The sequence below is a fragment of the Pseudophryne corroboree genome, unplaced genomic scaffold (assembly GCF_028390025.1).
Source record: "Pseudophryne corroboree isolate aPseCor3 unplaced genomic scaffold, aPseCor3.hap2 scaffold_322, whole genome shotgun sequence".
NCBI classification, from domain to species: Eukaryota; Metazoa; Chordata; class Amphibia; order Anura; family Myobatrachidae; genus Pseudophryne; species Pseudophryne corroboree.
In genome coordinates, this window is record NW_026969903.1 from 341,066 (window position 1) to 353,779 (window position 12,714).

The following is a 12,714-nucleotide window of genomic DNA, read 5'->3' on the forward strand; positions in this document are numbered from 1 at the left end:
CAGAGAGCAAATTTGTTAGCATAAACATAAAATCAGAAAATGAAGAGCTGTTTAATCACTCAATTGGACTTTTCTGCCAGCATAATTTTTTTTCTCTGCAACTCACTGCTAAATTGTGCTTCCTAGCTGTTTTTTTATAAAATCACTTAATCAAATCTAACTCTGATTACATCAGAGAAGGCCAGGTACCCTACACCATAAGGGGGGTTTTTGAAATTTTGACTTGTCTACTTAAAGATCACCAAAATCTGATTACAAGGTCAATTACATCCCTGGGTGGGATTGAACCACCAACCTTTTGGTTAATAGCCAAACATGCTAACCGATTGCGCCACAGAGACACCTTGCAAAAGTCAATACTGACAAAGGCTAATAAGCATTCATCTAGAACGTTTCCTAGAAAAACTTTAAAAAGTCAATAATCTGGAGAATTTTTGTAAGAAACACATTGGTACTTTCCCATGATGAGTGAGTGCTTCAGGATTTCTTGCACTTACATGGGCTATTAACCAAAAGGTTGGTGGTTCAATCCCACCCAGGGATGTAATTGACCTTGTCATCAGATTTTGGTGATCTTTAAGTAGACAAGTCAAAATTTCAAACCCCCTCTTATGGTGTAGGGTACCTGGCCTTCTCTGACGTAATCAGAGTTAGATTTAATTAAGTGATTTTATAAAAAACAGCTAGGAAGCACAATTTAGCAGTGGGTTGCAGAGAAAAAAATAACATTTTAAACCTACCGGTAATTTTTTTTTCTCGTAGTCCGTAGAGGATGATGGGGACTCCGTAAGGACCATGGGGGATAGACGGGCTCCGCAGCAGACATGGGCACTTTAAGAAAGACTTTAGATCTGGGTGTGCACTGGCTCCTCCCTCTATGCCCCTCCTCCATACCTCAGTTAGAGAAACTGTGCCCAGAGGAGACGGACAGTACGAGGAAAGGATTTTTGTTAATCCAAGGTCAAGATTCATACCAGCCACACCAATCACACCGTATAACTTGTGATATACTACCCAGTTAACAGTATGAAAACAACATAGCATCAGTCCAAGACCGATGAAAACTAACATATAACCCTTATGTAAGCAATAACTATATACAAGTCTTGCAGAAGTAGACCGCACTTGGGACGGGCACCCAGCATCCTCTACGGACTACGAGAAAAAGATTTACCGGTAGGTTTAAAATCTTATTTTCTCTTACGTCCTAGAGGATGCTGGGGACTCCGTAAGGACCATGGGGATTATACCAAAGCTCCCAAACGGGCAGGAGAGTGCGGATGACTTTGCAGCACCGATTGAGCAAACAGGAGGTCCTCCTCAGCCAGGGTATCAAACTTATAGAACTTTGCAAAGGTGTTTGAACCAACTTTGACCCACTGCTTGGATGACATCACCATATGCAAATCCATCTGCGGCAGGCCTTCCCCCAGGAATGCTTGCACTAGTTGTTGCATTTGGTTTGTTGTTTGGGGGTGCTTCAGTATTAGGCAGCCTTCTGCCCTCCCATGTTCATCTGAAAATATGTGTTCTCCCTGCAGTTGTTGTCCCCAGATGAGAGTTCCCTTGTGCTGCCTCAGTTGAATCTCCTTTACTTGACAGAGATGTGCCTGAGCAGCGGCCCTCCCCAGCCCTATCCCAAATCATACTTATTTTGCATAGGAGATACCATGGTCATGAAGATTGTTCTCCCAGGGTTAGGTTAATTCATTGCATTCTGGGTATGCTGACCCCTGTGATTTCCCCAAATGTGGGAAACTCAACTGCATTATTTGTGGTAGTGGGGGACTGTGTTTGTGCTTTCCTCTGGTCAGCTCTGGTAAAAGTCAGATTTCTTTGTCTCAGATCTTCCTCTAGCCTTGTTCTTCTTTCGAGAGTTCCCTTGTGCTGCCTCAGTTGGATCTCCTTCACTTGACAGGGGGGTGCCCGAGCAGCGACCCTCCCCAGCTCTAGCCCAACTCCTACTTACCTGCCAGGTGAGATACTATGATCATGAAGATGCTTCTCCCAGGGCAAGGCTCACCCATTGCACTCTGGGTGTGCTGCCCCTGCGATTTCCCCAAATGTGGGAAACTTGACTGCATAATTTGTGTTTCCCCTGGTCGGCTCTCATATAATTCAGATCTCTTTGTCTCAGGTCTCTCTCCAGCCTAGTTTGCTGTCTGTTTCCACTTCTTTTTTCTTGAGCCCCTCCCTTCTATACCCTTGTGCACTATCCTGACTTCTCCCGTCTGCTTACTTTGTGCCTTCCAACGCACAATACAAACTACAGGTAGTGCTGCAGGGCCCACACCCTTTTTACTTGCTTTACAGAGCAGCTCTGGAGCTGTTACAGTGCCCAGCTGCTGCAAGAAATCAGCTTGAATGCTTCAGGGGCTGGGGCATAGCCAACATGAGCCCCACACCGAAGGAGGGTGGAGGTGTTTAATGCGAACTAGGGGTCATCCAAGCGCCGCAAAAGGCCGCCATGCCCTGCACACCCCTTTATTCTTTTCATATGCAGACGAGGGTTGAAGCCAACTTTGACCCACTGCTTGGATGACATCACCATATTCAAATCCATCTGCTGCAGGCCTTCCCCCAGGAATGCTTGCACTAGTTGTTGCATTTGGTTTGTTGTTTGGGGGTGCTTCAGTATTAGGCAGCCTTCTGCCCTCCCATGTTCATCTGAAAATATGTGTTCTCCCTGCAGTTGTTGTCCCCAGATGAGAGTTCCCTTGTGCTGCCTCAGTTGAATCTCCTTTACTTGACAGAGATGTGCCTGAGCAGCGGCCCTCCCCAGCCCTATCCCAAATCATACTTATTTTGCATAGGAGATACCATGGTCATGAAGATTGTTCTCCCAGGGTTAGGTTCATTCATTGCATTCTGGGTATGCTGACCCCTGTGATTTCCCCAAATGTGGGAAACTCAACTGCATTATTTGTGGTAGTGGGGGACTGTGTTTGTGCTTTCCTCTGGTCAGCTCTGGTAAAAGTCAGATTTCTTTGTCTCAGATCTTCCTCTAGCCTTGTTCTTCTTTCGAGAGTTCCCTTGTGCTGCCTCAGTTGGATCTCCTTCACTTGACAGGGGGGTGCCCGAGCAGCGACCCTCCCCAGCTCTAGCCCAACTCCTACTTACCTGCCAGGTGAGATACTATGATCATGAAGATGCTTCTCCCAGGGCAAGGCTCACCCATTGCACTCTGGCTGTGCTGCCCCTGCGATTTCCCCAAATGTGGGAAACTTGACTGCATAATTTGTGTTTCCCCTGGTCGGCTCTCATATAATTCAGATCTCTTTGTCTCAGGTCTCTCTCCAGCCTAGTTTGCTGTCTGTTTCCACTTCTTTTTTCTTGAGCCCCTCCCTTCTATACCCTTGTGCACTATCCTGACTTCTCCCATCTGCTTACTTTGTGCCTTCCAACGCACAATGCAAACTACAGGTAGTGCTGCAGGGCCCACACCCTTTTACTTGCTTTACAGAGCAGCTCTGGAGCTGTTACAGTGCCCAGCTGCTGCAAGAAATCAGCTTGAATGCTTCAGGGGCTGGGGCATAGCCAACATGAGCCCCACACCGAAGGAGGGTGGAGGTGTTTAATGCGAACTAGGGGTCATCCAAGCGCCGCAAAAGGCCGCCATGCCCTGCACACCCCTTTTTTCTTTTCATATGCAGACGAGGGTTGAAGCCAACTTTGACCCACTGCTTGGATGACATCACCATATGCAAATCCATCTGCTGCAGGCCTTCCCCCAGGAATGCTTGCACTAGTAGTTGCATTTGGTTCGTTGTTTGGGGGTGCTTCAGTTTTAGGCAGCCTTCTGCCCTCCCATGTTCATCTGAAAATATGTGTTCTCCCTGCACTTGTTGTCCCCAGATGAGAGTTCCCTTGTGCTGCCTCAGTTGAATCTCCTTTACTTGACAGAGATGTGCATGAGCAGCGGCCCTCCCCAGCCCTATCCCAAATCATACTTATTTTGCATAGGAGATACCTTGGTCATGAAGATTGTTCTCCCAGGGTGAGGTTCATTCATTGCATTCTGGGTATGCTGACCCCTGTGATTTCCCCAAATGTGGGAAACTCGACTGCATTATTTGTGGTAGTGGGGGACTGTGTTTGTGCTTTCCTCTGGTCAGCTCTGGTAAAAGTCAGATTTCTTTGTCTCAGATCTTCCTCTAGCCTTGTTCTTCTTTCGAGAGTTCCCTTGTGCTGCCTCAGTTGGATCTCCTTCACTTGACAGGGGGTGCCCAAGCAGCAATCCTCCACAGCTCTAGCCCAACTCCTACTTACCTGCCAGGTGAGATACTATGATCTTCACTGTTAGGGCAATCAGGATGTGGAATTCCCTGCCAGGGAAGGTGGTAATGGCGGACTCTGTAATTGGATTTAAAAAAGGAATGGATACATTTCTGAATGAAAAAGCTATCCAAGGTTATAATACTTAAAATATCAACATGGTTAATCCGGGGGTAACATGAGTTGTAGTAGTTAACTAGTCATAAAACATTATTCAGCAAGTATGTAGAATCATCACAACTTAAAACAGGTTGAACACGATGGGCAATTTGCCTCTTTTCAACCTCAAAAACTATATTATTATATGTTACTATATTACTATGTTACTGTAGTATACAGAACACCACAATGTAATGAGCAGTGATAGTGAGCACTGATGAGGATACTAGAACTGACACTGAGCAGCAAGATGCAGCACTGGACTATTACTAATGTACTGTAGTATGCTGAGCACCACAATGCAGCACAAGACAATGAGCAGTGATACTGAGCACTGATGAGGATACTACTGAGAACTGACACTGAGCAGGAGAGACACACTACTAGTATTACTGAGCAGCAATAAGTAACCACTGATACTGAGCACTGATATTGAGATTTCCACTGAGAGAACATAGCCACGTCCTCTCCGCTCCCTCTTCAATGCACGAGTAAAAATGGCGGCAACGCGCAGCTCTTTATATGAAATCCGAATCTCGCGAGAATCCGACAGCGGGATGATGACATTTTCCCTTGTTCAGGTTTTCCGAGTCAGGCGGGAACAACCGAGCCTGCCTCGGACCAGTGTAAACCACGTGGAGTTCGTGGGGAATTCGGTTCTCGGAGAACCGAACCCGCTCCTCTCTACCTTATACCCATATATTTTTTTATTTTCAATCTAAGCCCCTGCAGTTTTCTGTAAGCATCTGCTTCGCTATGATGATCAACAAGTCACAAGGGCAAACACTCAGGGCTTGAGGCGTAGATCTTAGGACCAGCTGCTACAAGCATGGCAGAGGTGTCACTATCACTGGTGACACCCAGAGAGGTGGCGAAGGAGATTGTAATGCAGTGCGCGCAGATAAGCAGCGCAATGGTAAAAAGGAGGCATGGTTTCATAGGTAGGGGCGTGGCCTGGTGGCCTGAATCTACATTTTGTTGCTCCGGGTGTCCCGGGGGTTGGGGGCTGCACCCGGGGACTAGTGTGTGAGCGGTGCTGGCTCCTGCACAGTGACAGGACATGGCCACCCAGCATGACGCCTCCCTTCTTGACCAATCTGTAATTGCAGTCGCACTGCAGTTCAGCGTGATCATAAAAAATGGTGTAGCCTCCTGCTGGTGCAGACTGTATGTGCGCGCAGGAAGCCGCCACCATTTTTGTGATCACAGCGGCTGAATGTGATGTCATACAGCCGCTGTGACCACGCCCCCTGTGTCTCCTCCGTTGCAGACCCCATTTTGAAGCCTTGCCCCCGCACCGCTCCATCCCTGACTTGGAAATGGAGTGTTGCTGACCCCCCTCTCCCCCCCTGCCCCGATTGACAGGCAGAGGCGATCGCATTCTCTGCGGGGTGCCGCAGAAAATGCAGGCACATGCGTATGCTCTTAGCAATTTTTGCAGTTGGATCGCTTACTGTGATTGCAATCCAACCTGAATCAGGCCCTATTACCTATCACAATGCGCTGCGGGCAGTACAAAATTGGTTTAATATGGGAGAAAAAACCCCAGACCTGTGCTCCTTAACTGTACCTGGTGGCTCGTGGAGCGGCTGCCCAGTAATCAGTGTCCACGCCAGTGCGCACACGGTCCACCCCCTACGGCCACGCTCCCCTTCATCAGCGGCCTCGTGATCCGGAAGGGCGGTGCGTGTGTGACTGACCTTAGGAAGAAACCGGAGCCTCCGCTGCAGTGACCCAGCAACCAGGGCACGGGAGTATACAGCGCCGCTGGGAGTGATGAAGCTGCAGTAAAGATGTCTATTAGACCTAGCCTGCTGCAGCCCTTGTAGATTCTCATAAAAAAAGTTCTTATTTTCTTGTCAAAATTAATAGCTAAGAATAGGCTGCCTGAGGCAGGCCCCTGTTAAGTGGCCTGCTACTGAAGGCACCAACTACAAACTGAGCTCCCTGTTCATGGAAGCGGGGTTATAGAGGAGAATGCGCTGAGCATCTTGGGAACAGTCAAAAGCTTTGAGCCGGTTGGTGCCTCAGATCAAGATCCTACTCTACACCCCAATGTGAATCCTTGTGGAGTCCAGTGTACCCCACAGAAGAAATTAATGTGTCACACCCATTGGCAGCAACCTTAGAATAGCTGCTGACGGGCACAATTGAGAAAGGAAGGGGGGGGGACATTTGAATCCAGCACATAGATGCAATTCAAATATGTAATTTGAACCTTCCTATTTTAAAATATAATGGATGAACTTCACCCTGTGATAACAATCTTCATGATATAGAGATCTCATATGCAAAATAAGTATGAGTTGGGATAGGGCTGGGGAGGGTGGCTGCTCGGGCAAGCCCCTCCCCCGTCAAGTTAAGGAGATTCAACTGAGGAAGCACAAGGGAACTCTCGTCTGGGGACAACAACTGCAGGGAGACCAAATTTTTTCAGATGAACATGGGAGGGCGGAAGGCTGCCTAATACTGAAGCACCATCAAATATCAAACCATATGCAATAACTAGTACAAGCATTCCTGGGGGAAGGTCTGCAGGAGACGAATTTGCATACGGTGATGTCATCCAAGCAGTGGGCCAAAGTTGGCTGGAACCCTCATCTGCATATGAAAAGAGAAAAGGGTTATGCAGGGCATGGCGGCCTTTTGCGGCGCTTGGATGACCCCTAGTTCGCATTAAACACCTCCACCCTCCTTCGGTGTGGGGCTCATGTTGGCTATGCCCCAGCCCCTGAAGCATTCAAGCTGATTTCTTGCAGCAGCTGGGCACTGTAACAGCTCCAGAGCTGCTCTGTAAGGCAAATAAAAGGGTGTGGGCCCTGCAGCACTACCTGTAGTTCGCATTGTGCATTGGAAGGCACAAAGTAAGCAGACGGGAGGAGAAGTCAGGATAGTGCACAAGGGTATAGAAGGGAGGGGCTCAAGAAAAAAGAAGTGGAAACAGAGAGCAAACTAGGCTGGAGAGAGACCTGAGACAAAGAGATCTGAATTATACGAGAGCCGACCAGAGGAAACACAAATTATGCAGTCAAGTTTCCCATATTTGGGGAAATCGCAGGGGCAGCACACCCAGAGTGCAATGGTTGAGCCTTGCCCTGGGAGAAGCACCTTCAAGATCATAGTATCTCACCTGGCAGGTAAGTAGGAGTTGGGCTAGAGCTGGGGAGGGTCGCTGCTCGGGCACCCCCCTGTCAAGTGAAGGAGATCCAACTGAGGCAGCACAATGGAACTCTCGAAAGAAGAACAAGGCTAGAGGAAGATCTGAGACAAAGAAATCTGACTTTTACCAGAGCTGACCAGCGGAAAACACAAACACAGTCCCCAACTACCACAAATAATGCAGGCGAGTTTCCCACATTTGGGTAAATCACAGGGGTCAGCATACCCAGAATGCAATGAATGAACCTCACCCTGGGTGAACAATTTTCATGACCATGGTGTCTCCTATGCAAAATAAGTATGATTTGGGATAGGGCTGGGGAGGGCCGCTGCTCAGGCACATCTCTGTCAAGTAAAGGAGATTCAACTGAGGCAGCACAAGGGAACTCTCATATGGGGACAACAACTGCAGGGAGAACACATATTTTCAGATGAACATGGGAGGGCAGAAGGCTGCCTAATACTGAAGCACCCCCAAACAACAAACCAAATGCAACAACTAGTGCAAGCATTCCTGGGGGAAGGCCTGCAGCAGATGGATTTGCATATGGTGATGTTATCCAAGCAGTGGGTCAAAGTTGGCTTCAACCCTCATCTGCATATGAAAAGAGAAAAGGGGCGTGCAGGGCATGGCGGCCTTTTGCGGTGCTTGGATGACCCCTAGATCGCATTAAACACCCCCACCCTCCTTTGGTGTGGGGCTCATGTTGGCCATGCCCCATCCCATGAAGCATTCAAGTTGATTTCTTGCAGCAGCTGGGCACTGTAACAGCTCCAGAGCTGCTCTGTAAGGCAAGTAAAAGGGTGTGGGCCCTGCAGCACTACCTGTAGTTTGCATTGTGCATTGGAAGGCACAAAGTAAGCAGACGGGAGGAGAAGTCAGGATAGTGCACAAGGGTATAGAAGGGAGGGGCTCAAGAAAAAAGAAGTGGAAACAGAGAGCAAACTAGGCTGGAGAGAGACCTGAGACAAAGAGATCTGAATTATACGAGAGCCGACCAGAGGAAACACAAATTATGCAGTCAAGTGTCCCACATTTGGGGAAATCGTAGGAGCAGCACACCCAGTGTGCAATGGGTGAGCCTTGCCCTGGGAGAAGCACCTTCCTGATTATAGTATCTCACCTGGGTGTGCTGCCCCTGCGATTTCCCCAAATGTGGGAAACTTGACTGCATAATTTGTGTTTCCCCTGGTCGGCTCTCATATAATTCAGATCTCTTTGTCTCAGGTCTCTCTCCAGCCTAGTTTGCTGTCTGTTTCCACTTCTTTTTTCTTGAGCCCCTCCCTTCTATACCCTTGTGGAATATCCTGACTTCTCCTCCTGTCTGCTTACTTTGTGCCTTCCAATGCACAATGCAAACTACAGGTAGTGCTGCAGGGCCCACACCCTTTTACTTGCCTTACAGAGCAGCTCTGAAGCTGTTACAGTGCCAAGCTGCTGCAAGAAATCAGCTTGAATGCTTCAGGGGCTGGGGCATGGCCAACATGAGCCCCACACCGAAGGAGGGTGGGGGTGTTTAATGCGAACTAAGGGTCATCCAAGCGCCGCAAAAAGCCGCCATGCCCTGCATACCCCTTTTCTCTTTTCATATGCAGATGAGGGTTCCAGCCAACTTTGGCCCACTGCTTGGATGACATCACTGTATGCAAATCCGTCTTCTGCAGACCTTCCCCCAGGAATGCTTGTACTAGTTGTTGCATTTGGTTTGTTGTTTGGGGGTGCTTCAGTATTAGGCAGCCTTCTGCCCTCCCATGTTCATCTGAAAATATGTGTTCTCCCGGCAGTTGTTGTCCCCAGATGAGAGTTCCCTTGTGCTGCCTCAGTTGAATCTCCTTTACTTGACAGAGATGTGCCTGAGCAGCGGCCCTCCCCAGCCCTATCCCAAATCATACTTATTTTGCATAGGAGATACCATGGTCATAAAGATTGTTCTCCCAGGGTGAGGTTCATTCATTGCATTCTGGGTATGCTGACCCCTGTGATTTCCCCAAATGTGGGAAATTCAACTGCATTATTTGTGGTAGTGGGGGACTGTGTTTGTGTTTTCCTCTGGTCAGCTCTGGTAAAAGTCAGATTTCTTTGTCTCAGATCTTCCTCTAGCCTTGTTCTTCTTTCGAGAGTTCCATTGTGCTGCCTCAGTTTGATCTCCTTCACTTGACAGGGGGGTACCCGAGCAGCGACCCTCCCCAGCTCTAGCCCAACTCCTACATAACTGCCAGGTGAGATACTATGATCATGAAGGTGCTTCTCCCAGGGCAAGGCTCACCCATTGCACTCTGGGTGTGCTGCTCCTGCGATTTCCCCAAATGTGGGAAACTTGACTGCATAATTTGCGTTTCCCCTGGTCGGCTCTCGTATAATTCAGATCTCTTTGTCTCAGGTCTCTCTCCAGCCTAGTTTGCTGTCTGTTTCCACTTCTCTTTTCTTGAGCCGCTGCCTTCTATGCCCTTGTGCACTCTCCTGACTTCTCCTGTCTGCTTACTTTGTGCCTTCCAACGCACAATGCAAACTACAGGTAGTGCTGCAGGGCCCACACCCTTTTACTTGCCTTTCAGAGCAGCTCTGGAGCTGTTACAGTGCCCAGCTGCTGCAAGAAATCAGCTTGAATGCTTCAGGGGCTGGGGCATAGCCAACATGAGCCCCACACCGACGGAGGGTGGAGGTGTTTAATGCGAACTAAGGGTCATCCAAGCGCCGCAAAAGGCCGCCATGCCCTGCATACCCCTTTTCTCTTTTCATATGCAGATGAGGGTTCCAGCCAACTTTGGCCCACTGCTTGGATGACATCACCGTATGCAAATACGTCTTCTGCAGACCTTCCCCCAGGAATGCTTGTACTAGTTGTTGCATTTGGTTTGTTGTTTGGGGTGCTTCAGTATTAGGCAGCCTTCTGCTCTCCCATGTTCATCTGAAAATATGTGTTCTCCCTGCAGTTGTTGTCCCCAGATGAGAGTTCTCTTGTGCTGCCTCAGTTGAATCTCCTTTACTTGACAGAGATGTGCCTGAGCAGCGGCCATCCCCAGCCCTATCCCAAATCATACTTATTTTGCATAGGAGATACCATGGTCATGAAGATTGTTCTTCCAGGGTGAGGTTCATTCATTGCATTCTGGGTATGCTGACCCCTGTGATTTCCCCAAATGTGGGAAACTCGACTGCATTATTTGTGGTAGTGGGGGACTGTGTTTGTGCTTTCCTCTGGTCAGCTCTGGTAAAAGTCAGATTTCTTTGTCTCAGATCTTCCTCTAGCCTTGTTCTTTTTTTGAGAGTTTCCTTGTGCTGCCTCAGTTGGATTTCCTTCACTTGACAGGGGGGTGCCCGAGCAGCGACCCTCCCCAGCTCTAGCCCAACTCCTACTTACCTGCCAGGTGAGATACTATGATCAGGAAGGTGCTTCTCCCAGGGCAAGGCTCACCCATTGCACTCTGGGTGTGCTGCTCCTACGATTTCCCCAAATGTGGGACACTTGACTACATAATTTGTGTTTCCTCTGGTCGGCTACTCGTATAATTCAGATCTCTTTGTCTCAGGTCTCTCTCCAGCCTAGTTTGCTGTCTGTTTCCACTTCTCTTTTCTTGAGCCGCTCCCTTCTATGCCCTTGTGCACTATCCTGACTTCTCCCGTCTGCTTACTTTGTGCCTTCCAACGCACAATGCAAACTACAGGTAGTGCTGCAGGGCCCACACCCTTTTACTTGCTTTACAGAGCAGCTCTGGAGCTGTTACAGTGCCCAGCTGCTGCAAGAAATCAGCTTGAATGCTTCAGGGGCTGGGGCATAGCCAACATGAGCCCCACACCGAAGGAAGGTGGAGGTGTTTAATGCAAACTAGGGGTCATCCAAGCGCCGCAAAAGGCCGCCATGCCCTGCACACCCCTTTTTTATTTTCATATGCAGACGAGGGTTGAAGCCAACTTTGACCCACTGCTTGGATGACATCACCATATGCAAATCCATCTGCTGCAGGCCTTCCCCCAGGAATGCTTGCACTAGTAGTTGCATTTGGTTTGTTGTTTGGGGGTGCTTCAGTGTTAGGCAGCCTTCTGCCCTCCCATGTTCATCTGAAAATATGTGTTCTCCCTGCAGTTGTTGTCCCCAGATGAGAGTTCCCTTGTGTTGCCTCAGTTGAATCTCCTTTACTTGACAGAGATGTGCCTGAGCAGCGGCCCTCCCCAGCCCTATCCCAAATCATACTTATTTTGCATAGGAGATACCATGGTCATGAAGATTGTTCTCCCAGGGTGAGGTTCATTCATTGCACTCTGGGTATGCTGACCCCTGTGATTTCCCCAAATGTGGGAAACTCGACTGCATTATTTGTGGTAGTGGGGGACTGCGTTTGTGCTTTCCTCTGGTCAGCTCTGGTAAAAGTCAGATTTCTTTGTCTCAGATCTTCCTCTAGCCTTGTTCTTCTTTCGAGAGTTCCCTTGTGCTGCCTCAGTTGGATCTCCTTCACTTGACAGGGGGTGCCCGAGCAGCAATCCTCCACAGCTCTAGCCCAACTCCTACTTACCTGCCAGGTGAGATACTATGATGTTCACTGTTAGGGCAATCAGGATGTGGAATTCCCTGCCAGGGAAGGTGGTAATGGCGGACTCTGTAATTGGATTTAAAAAAGGAATGGATACATTTCTGAATGAAAAAGCTATCCAAGGTTATAATACTTAAAATATCAACATGGTTAATCCGGGGGTAACATGAGTTATAGTAGCTAACTAGTCATAAAACATTATTCAGCAAGTATGTAGAATCATCACAACTTAAAACAGGTTGAACACGATGGGCAATTTGCCTCTATTCAACCTCAAAAACTATGTTACTATATGTTACTATATTACTATGTTACTGTAGTATACAGAACACCACAATGTAATGAGCAGTGATAGTGAGCACTGATGAGGATACTAGAACTGACACTGAGCAGCAAGATGCAGCACTGGACTATTAGTAATGTACTGTAGTATGCTGAGCACCACAATGCAGCACAAGACAATGAGCAGTGATACTGAGCACTGATGAGGATACTACTGAGAACTGACACTGAGCAGGAGAGACACACTACTAGTATTACTGAGCAGCAATAAGTAACCACTGATACTGAGCACTGATATTGAGATTTCCA

The 12,714-nt window shown here is 48.3% G+C and overlaps 11 non-coding genes and 2 pseudogenes across 11 annotated transcripts; 10 read left to right on the plus strand and 3 right to left on the minus strand.

Annotated features, from left to right (window-relative positions):
• Positions 1-1,645: 1,645 nt before the first annotated feature.
• LOC135018501 (U1 spliceosomal RNA) lies at positions 1,646-1,809 on the plus strand. The gene has a single exon (XR_010216191.1). It is a non-coding gene; the product is annotated as a U1 spliceosomal RNA (small nuclear RNA).
• A 152-nt stretch (positions 1,810-1,961) lies between these two features.
• Positions 1,962-2,103, plus strand: LOC135018400 (U1 spliceosomal RNA; annotated as a pseudogene).
• A 693-nt stretch (positions 2,104-2,796) lies between these two features.
• On the plus strand, positions 2,797-2,960 carry LOC135018477 (U1 spliceosomal RNA). Its single transcript, XR_010216172.1, has one exon. It is a non-coding gene; the product is annotated as a U1 spliceosomal RNA (small nuclear RNA).
• Positions 2,961-3,112: 152 nt separating this feature from the next.
• LOC135018448 (U1 spliceosomal RNA) lies at positions 3,113-3,254 on the plus strand (annotated as a pseudogene).
• Positions 3,255-3,946: 692 nt separating this feature from the next.
• Positions 3,947-4,110, plus strand: LOC135018254 (U1 spliceosomal RNA). Its single transcript, XR_010215971.1, has one exon. It is a non-coding gene; the product is annotated as a U1 spliceosomal RNA (small nuclear RNA).
• Positions 4,111-7,416: 3,306 nt separating this feature from the next.
• On the minus strand, positions 7,417-7,579 carry LOC135018444 (U1 spliceosomal RNA). Its single transcript, XR_010216146.1, has one exon. It is a non-coding gene; the product is annotated as a U1 spliceosomal RNA (small nuclear RNA).
• Positions 7,580-7,731: 152 nt separating this feature from the next.
• On the minus strand, positions 7,732-7,895 carry LOC135018334 (U1 spliceosomal RNA). The gene has a single exon (XR_010216046.1). It is a non-coding gene; the product is annotated as a U1 spliceosomal RNA (small nuclear RNA).
• A 674-nt stretch (positions 7,896-8,569) lies between these two features.
• LOC135018484 (U1 spliceosomal RNA) lies at positions 8,570-8,725 on the minus strand. Its single transcript, XR_010216178.1, has one exon. It is a non-coding gene; the product is annotated as a U1 spliceosomal RNA (small nuclear RNA).
• A 757-nt stretch (positions 8,726-9,482) lies between these two features.
• Positions 9,483-9,646, plus strand: LOC135018253 (U1 spliceosomal RNA). The gene has a single exon (XR_010215970.1). It is a non-coding gene; the product is annotated as a U1 spliceosomal RNA (small nuclear RNA).
• Positions 9,647-9,798: 152 nt separating this feature from the next.
• LOC135018468 (U1 spliceosomal RNA) lies at positions 9,799-9,961 on the plus strand. The gene has a single exon (XR_010216166.1). It is a non-coding gene; the product is annotated as a U1 spliceosomal RNA (small nuclear RNA).
• Positions 9,962-10,631: 670 nt separating this feature from the next.
• LOC135018555 (U1 spliceosomal RNA) lies at positions 10,632-10,795 on the plus strand. The gene has a single exon (XR_010216244.1). It is a non-coding gene; the product is annotated as a U1 spliceosomal RNA (small nuclear RNA).
• A 152-nt stretch (positions 10,796-10,947) lies between these two features.
• Positions 10,948-11,111, plus strand: LOC135018440 (U1 spliceosomal RNA). The gene has a single exon (XR_010216142.1). It is a non-coding gene; the product is annotated as a U1 spliceosomal RNA (small nuclear RNA).
• A 671-nt stretch (positions 11,112-11,782) lies between these two features.
• LOC135018250 (U1 spliceosomal RNA) lies at positions 11,783-11,946 on the plus strand. Its single transcript, XR_010215967.1, has one exon. It is a non-coding gene; the product is annotated as a U1 spliceosomal RNA (small nuclear RNA).
• Positions 11,947-12,714: the final 768 nt, after the last annotated feature.